The sequence below is a fragment of the Procambarus clarkii genome, chromosome 42 (genome assembly GCF_040958095.1).
Source record: "Procambarus clarkii isolate CNS0578487 chromosome 42, FALCON_Pclarkii_2.0, whole genome shotgun sequence".
In the NCBI taxonomy this organism is placed as follows: domain Eukaryota; kingdom Metazoa; phylum Arthropoda; class Malacostraca; order Decapoda; family Cambaridae; genus Procambarus; species Procambarus clarkii.
In genome coordinates, this window is record NC_091191.1 from 6,865,680 (window position 1) to 6,878,296 (window position 12,617).

A 12,617-nucleotide genomic window follows, 5' to 3' on the forward strand; every position below is an offset into this window, starting at 1 on the left:
GATACAGCTAGTAAACAATAAAAACGAAGGCAACAACAATCTAGCTTATATAAATTTACCCAAATGTATCCTAGGCCTAATATAAAATGCTAGGCCAACCCTATCTTAGGCCTAATATAGTCCATATTTTCAATGTTGAGATTAAATACGTATTTTACACTAAGACAGGTTAAGTAATATTTTTTAAGTGTCCATTTGTATTATTTTTGTTTTAAATTGTGTTCTCTTTTGATGTCGTCATTTATTTCTTAGCAGTATAATATGTGAACTGTTATCTATGTGCGACACTCCACATATTATAGTTCTGGTCTCCAGTCGCTACATGTACTATCATCATGAAGGATGGGTTGTTTCAGTGATGGGGGACTGCTTGCTGCAAGTACACAGTGGGGAGTTGAGTGTGTGACCTTTGTAACACCATCAAATGAACCTCTCGGATGTAGGTTCGAACCCTCATCACGGCCCTTGTGGATTTGTTCATTTGATGCATCACGCTATTGTGATTCCTGTGTATAATAAGAAAGGAAGTTTGGCTGCTGGCTTAACAAGCATTTGTGTTTATGAGGACGGGCTGCAGCAATATTAGCCAACTACTCGTCACTCCAACAGCCATCCATCCACACTGTTCATTAAGGTAAAACACCACACATGACTCACACTGATTACCCTTGAGCTTCTTTCGAGCAGTGCTTCGCTCACTTATGTTCAAATCGCACTTCTATAAATGCTTCAACAACGCACTGCAAATTCAAATAAAAGCCACCGTACCAAAACAACTAATCCAAGCCTATCCTAGGCCTAACTATACACAAAATTATAGCATATACTAATAATATATATTTGAAAAATTTTAATTGTTGATGGTATAGAACATAAAATTTAAGAATACGCCGTTGAGTATGGTGGCACTTTGGACACAGCCACCTTGGCGGGCGAGGGGAGTGTAGTGAGGGGGCAGGACACAGACAATACTCTCACAGACGTGAGGTAAAGAAGGCCTCAGGAAGGTGTAGTGAGGGACAAGGCACAGACGTGAAGTAGAGACGGCAGGTTGGAGAGAGAGATAGGGAGGAGGGGGGGGGGGGGTAAAGTGAGAGACAGGACACACACACACACACAACACTCATAGCCTAGCCTCTTGCACCACATCAGGAAATATCCACCGGCATGATTCACTATGTAACGCTACTGAACTTTTTCATCGCCAGCTTTCCAGTACCGCGTACGTACTGGGGTACGTACAAAATGTGCGTGTACACATAGTAGGTGAATGTGTTCCAAAATTCCTTTCAGTAGACTTACCTAGAAGTGAGTGAGATTTAGTGTTTTGGCTCCTAGCTACTGGACCTGCGTGCGTTTAAATTACATATTCTATTTTCGTTTGTCTTATTTGTTCTTGAAGATGTGACTGGAGGTGGCTTCTACTACTTCTACGTTTAGTGAACTCTGCTCGTTGTATATTCTTGCTGTGATCAAGGGTTTTCTTACTTCTTTCCACCTGCCCCAGCACCACCACCACCTGCCCCAGCACCACCACCACCACCTGCCCCAGCACCACCACCACCTGCCCCAGCACCACCACCTGCCCCAGCACCACCACCACCTGCCCCAGCACCACCACCACCTGCCCCCAGCACCACCACCACCTGCCCCAGCACCACCACCACCACCTGCCCCAGCACCACCTGCCCCAGCACCACCACCACCACCTGCTCTAGCACCACCACCTGCCCCAGCACCAGCACCACCTGCCCCAGCACCACCACCACCACCTGCCCCAGCACCACCACCACCACCTGCCCCAGCACCACCACCACCACCTGCCCCAGCACCACCACCACCTGCCCCATCAGGAGCGGTCACTAACCCCCCTCCTACAGGGCCTCGGGGCGTTCCTTGGTACTCAGCTCCTCCACCTCCCTCACACACCTGTGACGGTACAGCGGTATTGTCAGGCACCCGTGTGCTGGCACGGTGATGTTGGGCTGCACATGTGTGCTAGTACAGCCATGTGGGGTTACATATGTGTAGTGGTACAGTGATATGGAGGTACTATGTAGTGGTACAATGATGTGAGGGGGGTACTCTCATGTAAGGTACAGTGATGTAGCATGGATACACATGTGCAGTGGTACAGTGAAAACATTAAATTTGATGTTGAAGATATATATGCCATGGGTGAGCCGTGAGGTCATCCTGGCCTTGACCATTCATCACCCATGTGTGTGTTGGTACTGTAAACTGAACCATTTGCATGTTTACAAATGTTTTCACATTCATATTAGTTTACCCTTTGTCTATGTCGTATCGTAAGGTCACACAATAAATATCTTCTTCGCATAATCAGAGAAGCTTGCTTGTCAACAATATTCTAAATTCTAATAGTATTAGTTAGACCGAGCCCTCTTATATTTCAATGGTCTAGAGCAGACGTCAACGGACCAAACAAATATCACAGGTATGGGGTCCACTACCACTCATAGGATGGGTATGGGGGTCCACTACCACTCATTGGATGGGTATGGGGTCCACTACCACTCACAGGATGGGTATGGGGTCTACTACCACTCACAGGATGGATATGGGGTCCACTACCACTCATAGGATGGGTATGGGGTCCACTGCCACTCATAGGATGGGTATGGGGGTTCACTACCACTCACAGGATGGGTATGGGGGTCCACTACCACTCATAGGATGGGTATGGGGTCCACTACCACTCATAGGATGGGTATGGGGGTCTACTACCACTCATTGGATGGGTATGGGGTCCACTACCACTCACAGGATGGGTATGGGGTCCACTACCACTCACAGGATGGATATGGGGTCCACTACCACTCATTGGATGTGTATGGGGGTCCACTACCACTCATTGGATGTGTATGGGGGTCCACTACCACTCATAGGATGGGTATGGGGGTCCACTACCACTCATAGGATGGGTATGGGGGTCCACTACCACTCATAGGATGGGTATGGGGGTCCACTACCACTCATAGGATGGGTATGGGGTCCACTACCACTCATAAGATGGGTATGGGGTCCACTACCACACCGCCGGATGGGTATAGGGTCAACTACCGCTCATAGGATGGGAATAGGGTGCATAATAAATGACCTAAGCCAAACTGATGGCTTCCCATTTACAAGTCCACAAAGATTCGGATTATTTTTGGCCTCACCAGAGGTTCTGGTGCACTGGTAACCACCTGGAGGTCATTAGAGTGGTAAGCGCCATCCAAGGCTAACACTCAACAAAGACTACTGCCGCTACACCAGCACACATCCTGACCAACAACACCAAAATAATCGACAAATACAGTGACAATAGATGTGTGGACATCAGCGAGGCATTACACATCATGCTAACTAGCACCAAATTACACTGTGTCGTCTTGGAGAACAGTATGAGAACACAACATACTACTCAAGCCATCATAAGGGATTGGTATGCTACAATGGGCCTATTGCCCCATAAGTGACGTGCTTCACCTCATCCCCTGTTGAGGCTGAAGTTAATGAGCTCCGAAGCACCAGGAGCTGTTTATAACAAAAACAACAGTTGATTGGAGAGTTTTCATGCTTTTAAACTGTTTAATAAATGTAATCAAAGCCGTCAAAGATTGAGGAAAGATGTACACGTTCGTAAGTACTTGCGTAACTGCTTCGTGAATCGGGCCCATGGATCACGATATTGACGCGCAGGAACAGCAGACTAGCTAATTTTGGGTCTCTGGTTTGCCCAATGAGTTATTTTCCTAGTTTCTTCAGACGCTTGTTGTTGTTTTAGATTCAGCTACTGGGAACAAAACGTTCCCAAGTAGCACGGGCTATGGTGATCCCGAGCCCGTAGTGGACTTACCTGGCACAGGAGCCGGGCTGTAACTGGTGTCTTCAGACGCTGAGGTGCACATTTACTCAAGGCTCTCAGGGTCTCTGAAAGTAGCAGCTCCACCACCTTCATACTTGTGTAAAGGAGGAAATGTATATGTTTATCTCTCAGAATGTTTAGTAATATGTTTATTGTTTGTGATGTGTGTCTATGTATGTATTAACACGTTGTACTGAAATGGGATTAGAATAGCTTGAGCTACCTCATCCCTTTGTGTGTATGTTACCTCAATAAACTTATTTCAATTTCAATTTCAATTTCACCACCTTCAGATTCACTGTATTGTAGATTAGTACCAGCCAATAGTCTTTCACATATGCAAAATATAAATAAAAAGCCTCCATCAACATTGGACTCATACTTACAAATGACGGTTCATACACAGAGGACGACAAAGAAATCAGTAAAACCCTAAAGGATGAGTGTGAGGCAATGTTTAGCACCCCTAAGAAATAACATGAAAATTGAAGATTAGAACAGCTACTTTATAAGCGATGCCCAAAACCTCTGACAATTTAACTGATATTATCACAAGTATAGCAGACGTTGATAGAGAGATTGACAACATGCAATCAACCCGAGGTCCCGACTCCTGGAATTACACATTTATAAAGAAATGTAAAGTACTAGCAGCGCTGAGTTCAGTGTGGAGGAAAAATCTTGCATCCAGGGAAGATACCAGAATCACTTAAATCAGCAGATATAGCTCCACTACACAGAGGAGGTAGGAAGGCATTGGCTGAAAACCATAGACCAGTCGCACTATTACCACACACAATTAGTTTTCAAAAAGAGATTAGGAATAAAATCTCCAGTTTTATGGAGAACAATGAACTGCACAACCCAGGTCAAGATGGATTTAGAGCAGGAAGATACTAACTTTCGCAATTACTCAACCGCTATAACACAATCATTGAAGCGTTAGAAGAAAAACAAAGTGCATATTTGTATACACAGACATTGCAGAGGCATTTGATAAATGTGACCATTGAGTGATTGCTCAGAAAATGAGATCAATAGGAATAACGGGTAAAGTACGGAGATGGATATTAAATTTCCTGTCAAACAGAATGCAAAGAGTAACAATCAATCAAAATTAAGTTCAACCACAGTAAAGAATTCTTCCACAGAGTACAGAACCTGCACTACTGTCTTTTCTTATTCGTATATTAGATATAAACAAAAATTCAAATTCATTTTAACTTCCTGTCATCCTTTGCAGATGATACAAAAAGCTGCATGAAAATTACTTATGTAGAAGACATTACAAACTATAAGATGATATAAATAAAAATCTTCGATTGGTCAAGGGTAAATAATATTATATTTAACGGTGATAAATTCTAGATACTTAGGTATGATAAAAAAAATTAAGAACTTGAACGAAATACAGAGTACAACACACGATAAGATCCTCTCAAAGAAAGGAAAACAATATGTAAAGGAGCTTGGAATAATGATGTCTGACGACCTAACGTTCAGTGACCATAACAAAGCAAAGATAGCTTCAGAAAGGAAAATGATAAAGAGTGGATTATGTGAACCTTCAAATCCAAGGATTCTACCACAGTCTTTCTACTATCCGAATCATAATTGTGCTTCCCTACCTTGAGTACTGCTTGGTACTCACTTGCTCTTTCAAAGTAAAAGAGATTTCTGATATAGAGGGAATACAGAGAACATATACGGCACGTATAGACTTGATAAAGCACCTAAATTATTGGGACCGTCTCGATTAAAGTTCTCGAAATGTACTCTCTAGAAAGAAGACGAGTGAGGTACCAACGAATATATACATGGAAGATACTGGAAAGCCGATCCAAAGTCTTCACAGCAAAACAACACTATCCCGGAGAGAATAATATGGTAGAAAATGCAGAATAAACCAGTGAAGAGTACAGGTGCCATAAGGACAATCAATCACTAAATGAACAAACCCAGAGCGCGAACATCGGTCCACGACTATTCAATACTCTATCAACAAATGTAAAAAAGTATAAAAGGACATGTTCAAGAAATAATTGGACAAGTTCCTGCAACAAGTGCTGGACCAACCAGGTTGTAGTAGATATGTGTGCTTGAGGTCCGCACGCACCAGCCTGTTGGATCAAGTTGTCACAAGTCAAGCCTAGTCCCAGGCCGGGCTTGGGGAGCAGAACAACTCTCAGAACCCCCTCCGGGTATACTCCTGGCAATGTAGACGCACACGTCTAGTCCCACAACAACCTGTTTACCCTCCAAGGTTGAAGGTAACTACTTCTGAACGTATATATGTATGGATAAATTACTACCACAATGGTGGAACTGATCTCGCATATCTGAAATCCCCACAAACACATCACCAGCCTCACACCCATTGCCTCAATATTAGCTCACATTTATCACGTTATTTTTATTTAATTCTCTCTCTCTCTCTCTCTCTCTCTCTCTCTCTCTCTCTCTCTCTCTCTCTCTCTCTCTCTCTCTCTCTCTCTCTCTCTCTCTCTCTCTCTCTCTCTCTCTCTCTCTCTCACTCTCTCACTCTCACTCTCACTCTCGTATCTAATAGGCCAAGTTGCCTACAAGCCTTGTTTTCCTTAAATTGTATATTTTTCAAATTTTTGTCCCTATGGAATGATAAAGCCTTCCATAATCTATATAAATAAAAATGTAAATGTTAGTTTTGGTTCATAATCCCTAATCTCCGAAAGTTTTTCACCGATTGCTTTGAAATTTTGACACGTGTCATTGGAATACGCACGTTTGTATATAACTACTATATAGATGTCACGTCTGTGACAGGTAAAAAATATGTTTTTTTTTAACTGTATTTTTCTTGTGAAGGAAATCTCTGAAACCTCTTTATCGATTGCTTTGAAATTTTGACACAACATTGCATTCAAATACCCGCATATTTTTATATACCTACTATATACATGCCACACCTGTGATATGCTTTTTTTTTTAAAGCAGCATCATCTGTTGGACGTAAAAGCAACATACGCTATACTAAATATTTTACTATTCCATTTCAATGTTTCCGAATGCATTGTTAAATGGAATTTTCATAGATTTCGATTTTTTTCATTTTGATTTAATTATTTCAACCCATCCTCGACTCAAGTCCATTACATCCAGCGGTCGACCCCACAGACGCATTCATAAATTTTTACATGTTGTTCATTCAAAACGGGAATTTTCTCAAATATAAATTAATATTATAAAATATTAGCATATCGAACATATATAGGCATGTAGGTTAGGTGTTTAGGTTCTGTTGGCGATTATTTGTATTTGTAGTGCGTGAGTGAAGCATTTATACATTTATAGAGTTGTGGTTCGAACAAAAGTCATCAGTGAAGCACTTGTTCCGAAAGTGTTCGAACGAAATCAGTTTTGAGGGGGGGGGGACGAAGGAATGGGGGAATGCGGATGGTGGGGAGGACGAGGGAATGCGGGAGGGGGAAATGGTGGGGAGAACGAGGGTACGGGGGAGGGGTGATTGGTGGAGATTACAAGAGGAGGGGGAGGGGGAAATGGTGGGGAGGACAAGGGAAATGATGGGGAGGACGTGGGAATGGGGGATGGGGAAATGGTGGGGAGGACGAGGGGACGAGGGAGTGGGGAATGGTTGGCAGGACGAGGAGACTGGGGGAGGGGGGAATAGTGGGGAGGACGGGGGGACGGAGGAGGGTTGCTGTAGCTCACAAACGCCCACGCGTTGCTGGACCACAGCAACGCGTGGCCAGGTACGGCTAGTTAGGTTAGGTGCATATATAATTTAATTTTTTTCTAATTTGAGTTCAAAGTAACAGATATTTGATCAAACCTAACCTAATCTAATATAACAAGTCTCCCATGTTCATGTTCTTAATGTAATATAATAATAATATTAATTAGAATAAACTGAAAATAAATATTTGAAAGTAGCGAAAATCAGTTAGGTAAATTCACTCCTTGCATACTAGGCCAAGTAGTGAGGTTATATATATATATATATATATATATATATATATATATATATATATATATATATATATATATATATATATATATATATTCTTCTGTCTCCAATGGACAGGGTTAGAGATCTGTTTTGCAATATGGTTCAATGATTTATTGAACAATCAACCACAGAAGGTGATTGTAGTGCTTTTAAAATGCTAATCTAACCTACATTTTCAAATACGTGCATTTTACCTCTGTCCTTCATGAACCCGTGTACGAGGAATGTTCTTGTATACTTAAAATGATTAATGTGCGTTAAGAAAGGTAAAATGCAATTCTGACCATGGGGGTCCCTCAGACTCGGAGAAGGAAATAAAGTGCATTCGTGCGTGTGAACGGTGGCTTAAAGGTTGTAATGGATACACAAACTGAACACAAAAACAAACGCAATGTTTAAATATATTGTTAGTTAACAATGTGGCAGAACATGCATGGTGTAATATATATATATATATATATATATATATATATATATATATTTTATTAAATATGACCGAAAAAGTAAGATTAATAATTCTAACACGAATTTTCTCAATCTTTCGTACATTATGCTTCACTGTTGGAGGTAAATTAAAAATCACTTCTCCAAAATTCATTTTTATTTCTAGTCTGACGCGACACGGGCGCGTTTCGTAAAACTTATTACATTTTCAAAGACTTCACAAATACACAACTGATTAGAACTTGCGTTTCCCTGGTTTTATATCTACATTTGAGTGAGGTGGGAAGGGTGATGTGGCATTACATTTTGAGTAAGGTGGGAAGGATGATGTGGCATTAGAGGATATTAATAGGGTATTAAAAGTATCAACACAAGACAGAACACGAAATAATGGATATTGAATAGAAGTGTTTGTAGAAAGCCTATTGGTCCATATTTCTTGATGCTTCTATATTGGGGCGGAGTCTTGAGGTGGGTAGAATATAGTTGTGCAATAATTGGCTGTTGATTGCTGGTGTTGACTTCTTGATGTGTAGTGCCTCGCAAACGTCTAGCCGCCTGCTATCGCTGTATCTATCGATGATTTCTGTGTTGTTTACTAGGATTTCTCTGGCGATGGTTTGGTTATGGGAAGAGATTATATGTTCCTTAATGGAGCCCTGTTGTTTATGCATCGTTAAACGCCTAGAAAGAGATGTTGTTGTCTTGCCTATATACTGGGTTTTTTGGAGCTTACAGTCCCCAAGTGGGCATTTGAAGGCATAGACGACGTTAGTCTCTTTTAAAGCGTTCTGTTTCGTGTCTGGAGAGTTTCTCATGAGTAGGCTGGCCGTTTTTCTGGTTTTATAGTAAATCGTCAGTTGTATCCTCTGATTTTTGTCTGTAGGGATAACGTTTCTATTAACAATATCTTTCAGGACCCTTTCCTCTGTTTTATGAGCTGTGGAAAAGAAGTTCCTGTAAAATAGTCTAATAGGGGGTATAGGTGTTGTGTTAGTTGTCTCTTCGGAGGTTGCATGGCTTTTCACTTTCCTTCTTATGATGTCTTCGATGAAACCATTGGAGAAGCCGTTATTGACTAGAACCTGCCTTACCCTACAGAGTTCTTCGTCGACTTGCTTCCATTCTGAGCTGTGGCTGAGAGCACGGTCGACGTATGCGTTAACAACACTCCTCTTGTACCTGTCAGGGCAGTCGCTGTTGGCATTTAGGCACATTCCTATGTTTGTTTCCTTTGTGTAGACTGCAGTGTGGAAACCTCCGCCCTTTTCCATGACTGTTACATCTAGAAAAGGCAGCTTCCCATCCTTTTCCGTCTCGTAAGTGAAACGCAGCACGGAACTCTGCTCAAATGCCTCCTTCAGCTCCTGCAGATGTCTGACATCAGGTACCTGTGTAAAAATGTCGTCAACATACCTGCAGTATATGGCCGGTTTCAAGTTCATGTCGACTAAGACTTTTTGCTCGATGGTACCCATGTAGAAGTTTGCAAACAGGACACCTAGGGGAGAACCCATAGCGACCCCATCTACTTGCTTATACATGTGCCCATCCGGGCTCAAGAAGGGTGCCTCTTTAGTACAAGCTTGGAGTAGTTTCCTCAGAATACTTTCTGGCATGTCAAGAGGAGTACAGGCTGGATCACGATACACTCTGTCGGCTATCATTCCGATTGTCTCGTCCACAGGTACGTTGGTGAACAGCGATTCTACGTCCAACCTGTGGACGAGACTACCTGTGGACGAGACAATCGGAATGATAGCCGACAGAGTGTATCGTGATCCAGCCTGTACTCCTCTTGACATGCCAGAAAGTATTCTGAGGAAACTACTCCAAGCTTGTACTAAAGAGGCACCCTTCTTGAGCCCGGATGGGCACATGTATAAGCAAGTAGATGGGGTCGCTATGGGTTCTCCCCTAGGTGTCCTGTTTGCAAACTTCTACATGGGTACCATCGAGCAAAAAGTCTTAGTCGACATGAACTTGAAACCGGCCATATACTGCAGGTATGTTGACGACATTTTTACACAGGTACCTGATGTCAGACATCTGCAGGAGCTGAAGGAGGCATTTGAGCAGAGTTCCGTGCTGCGTTTCACTTACGAGACGGAAAAGGATGGGAAGCTGCCTTTTCTAGATGTAACAGTCATGGAAAAGGGCGGAGGTTTCCACACTGCAGTCTACACAAAGGAAACAAACATAGGAATGTGCCTAAATGCCAACAGCGACTGCCCTGACAGGTACAAGAGGAGTGTTGTTAACGCATACGTCGACCGTGCTCTCAGCCACAGCTCAGAATGGAAGCAAGTCGACGAAGAACTCTGTAGGGTAAGGCAGGTTCTAGTCAATAACGGCTTCTCCAATGGTTTCATCGAAGACATCATAAGAAGGAAAGTGAAAAGCCATGCAACCTCCGAAGAGACAACTAACACAACACCTATACCCCCTATTAGACTATTTTACAGGAACTTCTTTTCCACAGCTCATAAAACAGAGGAAAGGGTCCTGAAAGATATTGTTAATAGAAACGTTATCCCTACAGACAAAAATCAGAGGATACAACTGACGATTTACTATAAAACCAGAAAAACGGCCAGCCTACTCATGAGAAACTCTCCAGACACGAAACAGAACGCTTTAAAAGAGACTAACGTCGTCTATGCCTTCAAATGCCCACTTGGGGACTGTAAGCTCCAAAAAACCCAGTATATAGGCAAGACAACAACATCTCTTTCTAGGCGTTTAACGATGCATAAACAACAGGGCTCCATTAAGGAACATATAATCTCTTCCCATAACCAAACCATCGCCAGAGAAATCCTAGTAAACAACACAGAAATCATCGATAGATACAGCGATAGCAGGCGGCTAGACGTTTGCGAGGCACTACACATCAAGAAGTCAACACCAGCAATCAACAGCCAATTATTGCACAACTATATTCTACCCACCTCAAGACTCCGCCCCAATATAGAAGCATCAAGAAATATGGACCAATAGGCTTTCTACAAACACTTCTATTCAATATCCATTATTTCGTGTTCTGTCTTGTGTTGATACTTTTAATACCCTATTAATATCCTCTAATGCCACATCATCCTTCCCACCTTACTCAAAATGTAATGCCACATCACCCTTCCCACCTCACTCAAATGTAGATATAAAACCAGGGAAACGCAAGTTCTAATCAGTTGTGTATTTGTGAAGTCTTTGAAAATGTAATAAGTTTTACGAAACGCGCCCGTGTCGCGTCAGACTAGAAATAAAAATGAATTTTGGAGAAGTGATTTTTAATTTACCTCCAACAGTGAAGCATAATGTACGAAAGATTGAGAAAATTCGTGTTAGAATTATTAATCTTACTTTTTCGGTCATATTTAATAAAATATGTCTACAGGAAAGACTGCTACCAAAATATACTAATATATATATATATATATATATATATATATATATATATATATATATGTATATATATGTGTGTGTATATATATATATATATATATGTCGTACCTAGTAGCCAGAACGCACTTCTCAGCCTACTATGCAAGGCCCGATTTGCCTAATAAGCCAAGTTTTCATGAATTAATGATTTTTCGACCACCTAACCTACCTAACCTAACCTAACCTAACTTTTTCGGCTACCTAACCTAACCTAACCTATAAAGATAGGTTAGGTAGGGTTGGTTAGGTTCGGTCGTATATCTTCGTTAATTTTTTAACTCCAATAATTTTTTTTTACCTCATACGTAATGAAATGGGTAGCTTTATCATTTCATAAGAAAAAAATTAGAGAAAATATATTAATTCAGGAAAACTTGGCTTATTAGGCAAATTGGGCCTTGCATAGTAGGCTGAGAAGTGCGTTCTGGCTACTAGGTACGACATATATATATATATATATATATATATATATATATATATATATATATATATATATATATATATATATACACCGCTTATACTGGATTTCCTGTTCATTGGTTATCTTTTTAATATCTGTATTTTCGGTTAGTGCGCTTTTAATATACAATTTCATCATCTTGAAATAATATTTAAAATTAATGTAGTTAAGGATTTAGATAGACTAACATCACATTGGAGAGAAAATGTAGAACAAAATTTCAATTGAGTTCGTCTCTTGTGTCTATCGTAAGCAAGAAGGACTTAAGTCAATGGCCTGTTGAGCTGAAGTGGCAATTGCCTAAATGTTCTTAGTATTATATTTATATTATACCCTTCAATAAATGTGTTTTATTATAGGAATAAACAGAATTGAATGTATAATTGCAT

General features: G+C 41.2%; 1 protein-coding gene across 1 annotated transcript in view; it reads left to right on the plus strand.

Moving 5' to 3' along the window:
• E(Pc) (Enhancer of Polycomb) overlaps positions 1-12,617 on the plus strand; it is a 112,939-nt gene that overhangs the window by 40,374 nt on the left and 59,948 nt on the right. The window lies entirely within an intron of this gene.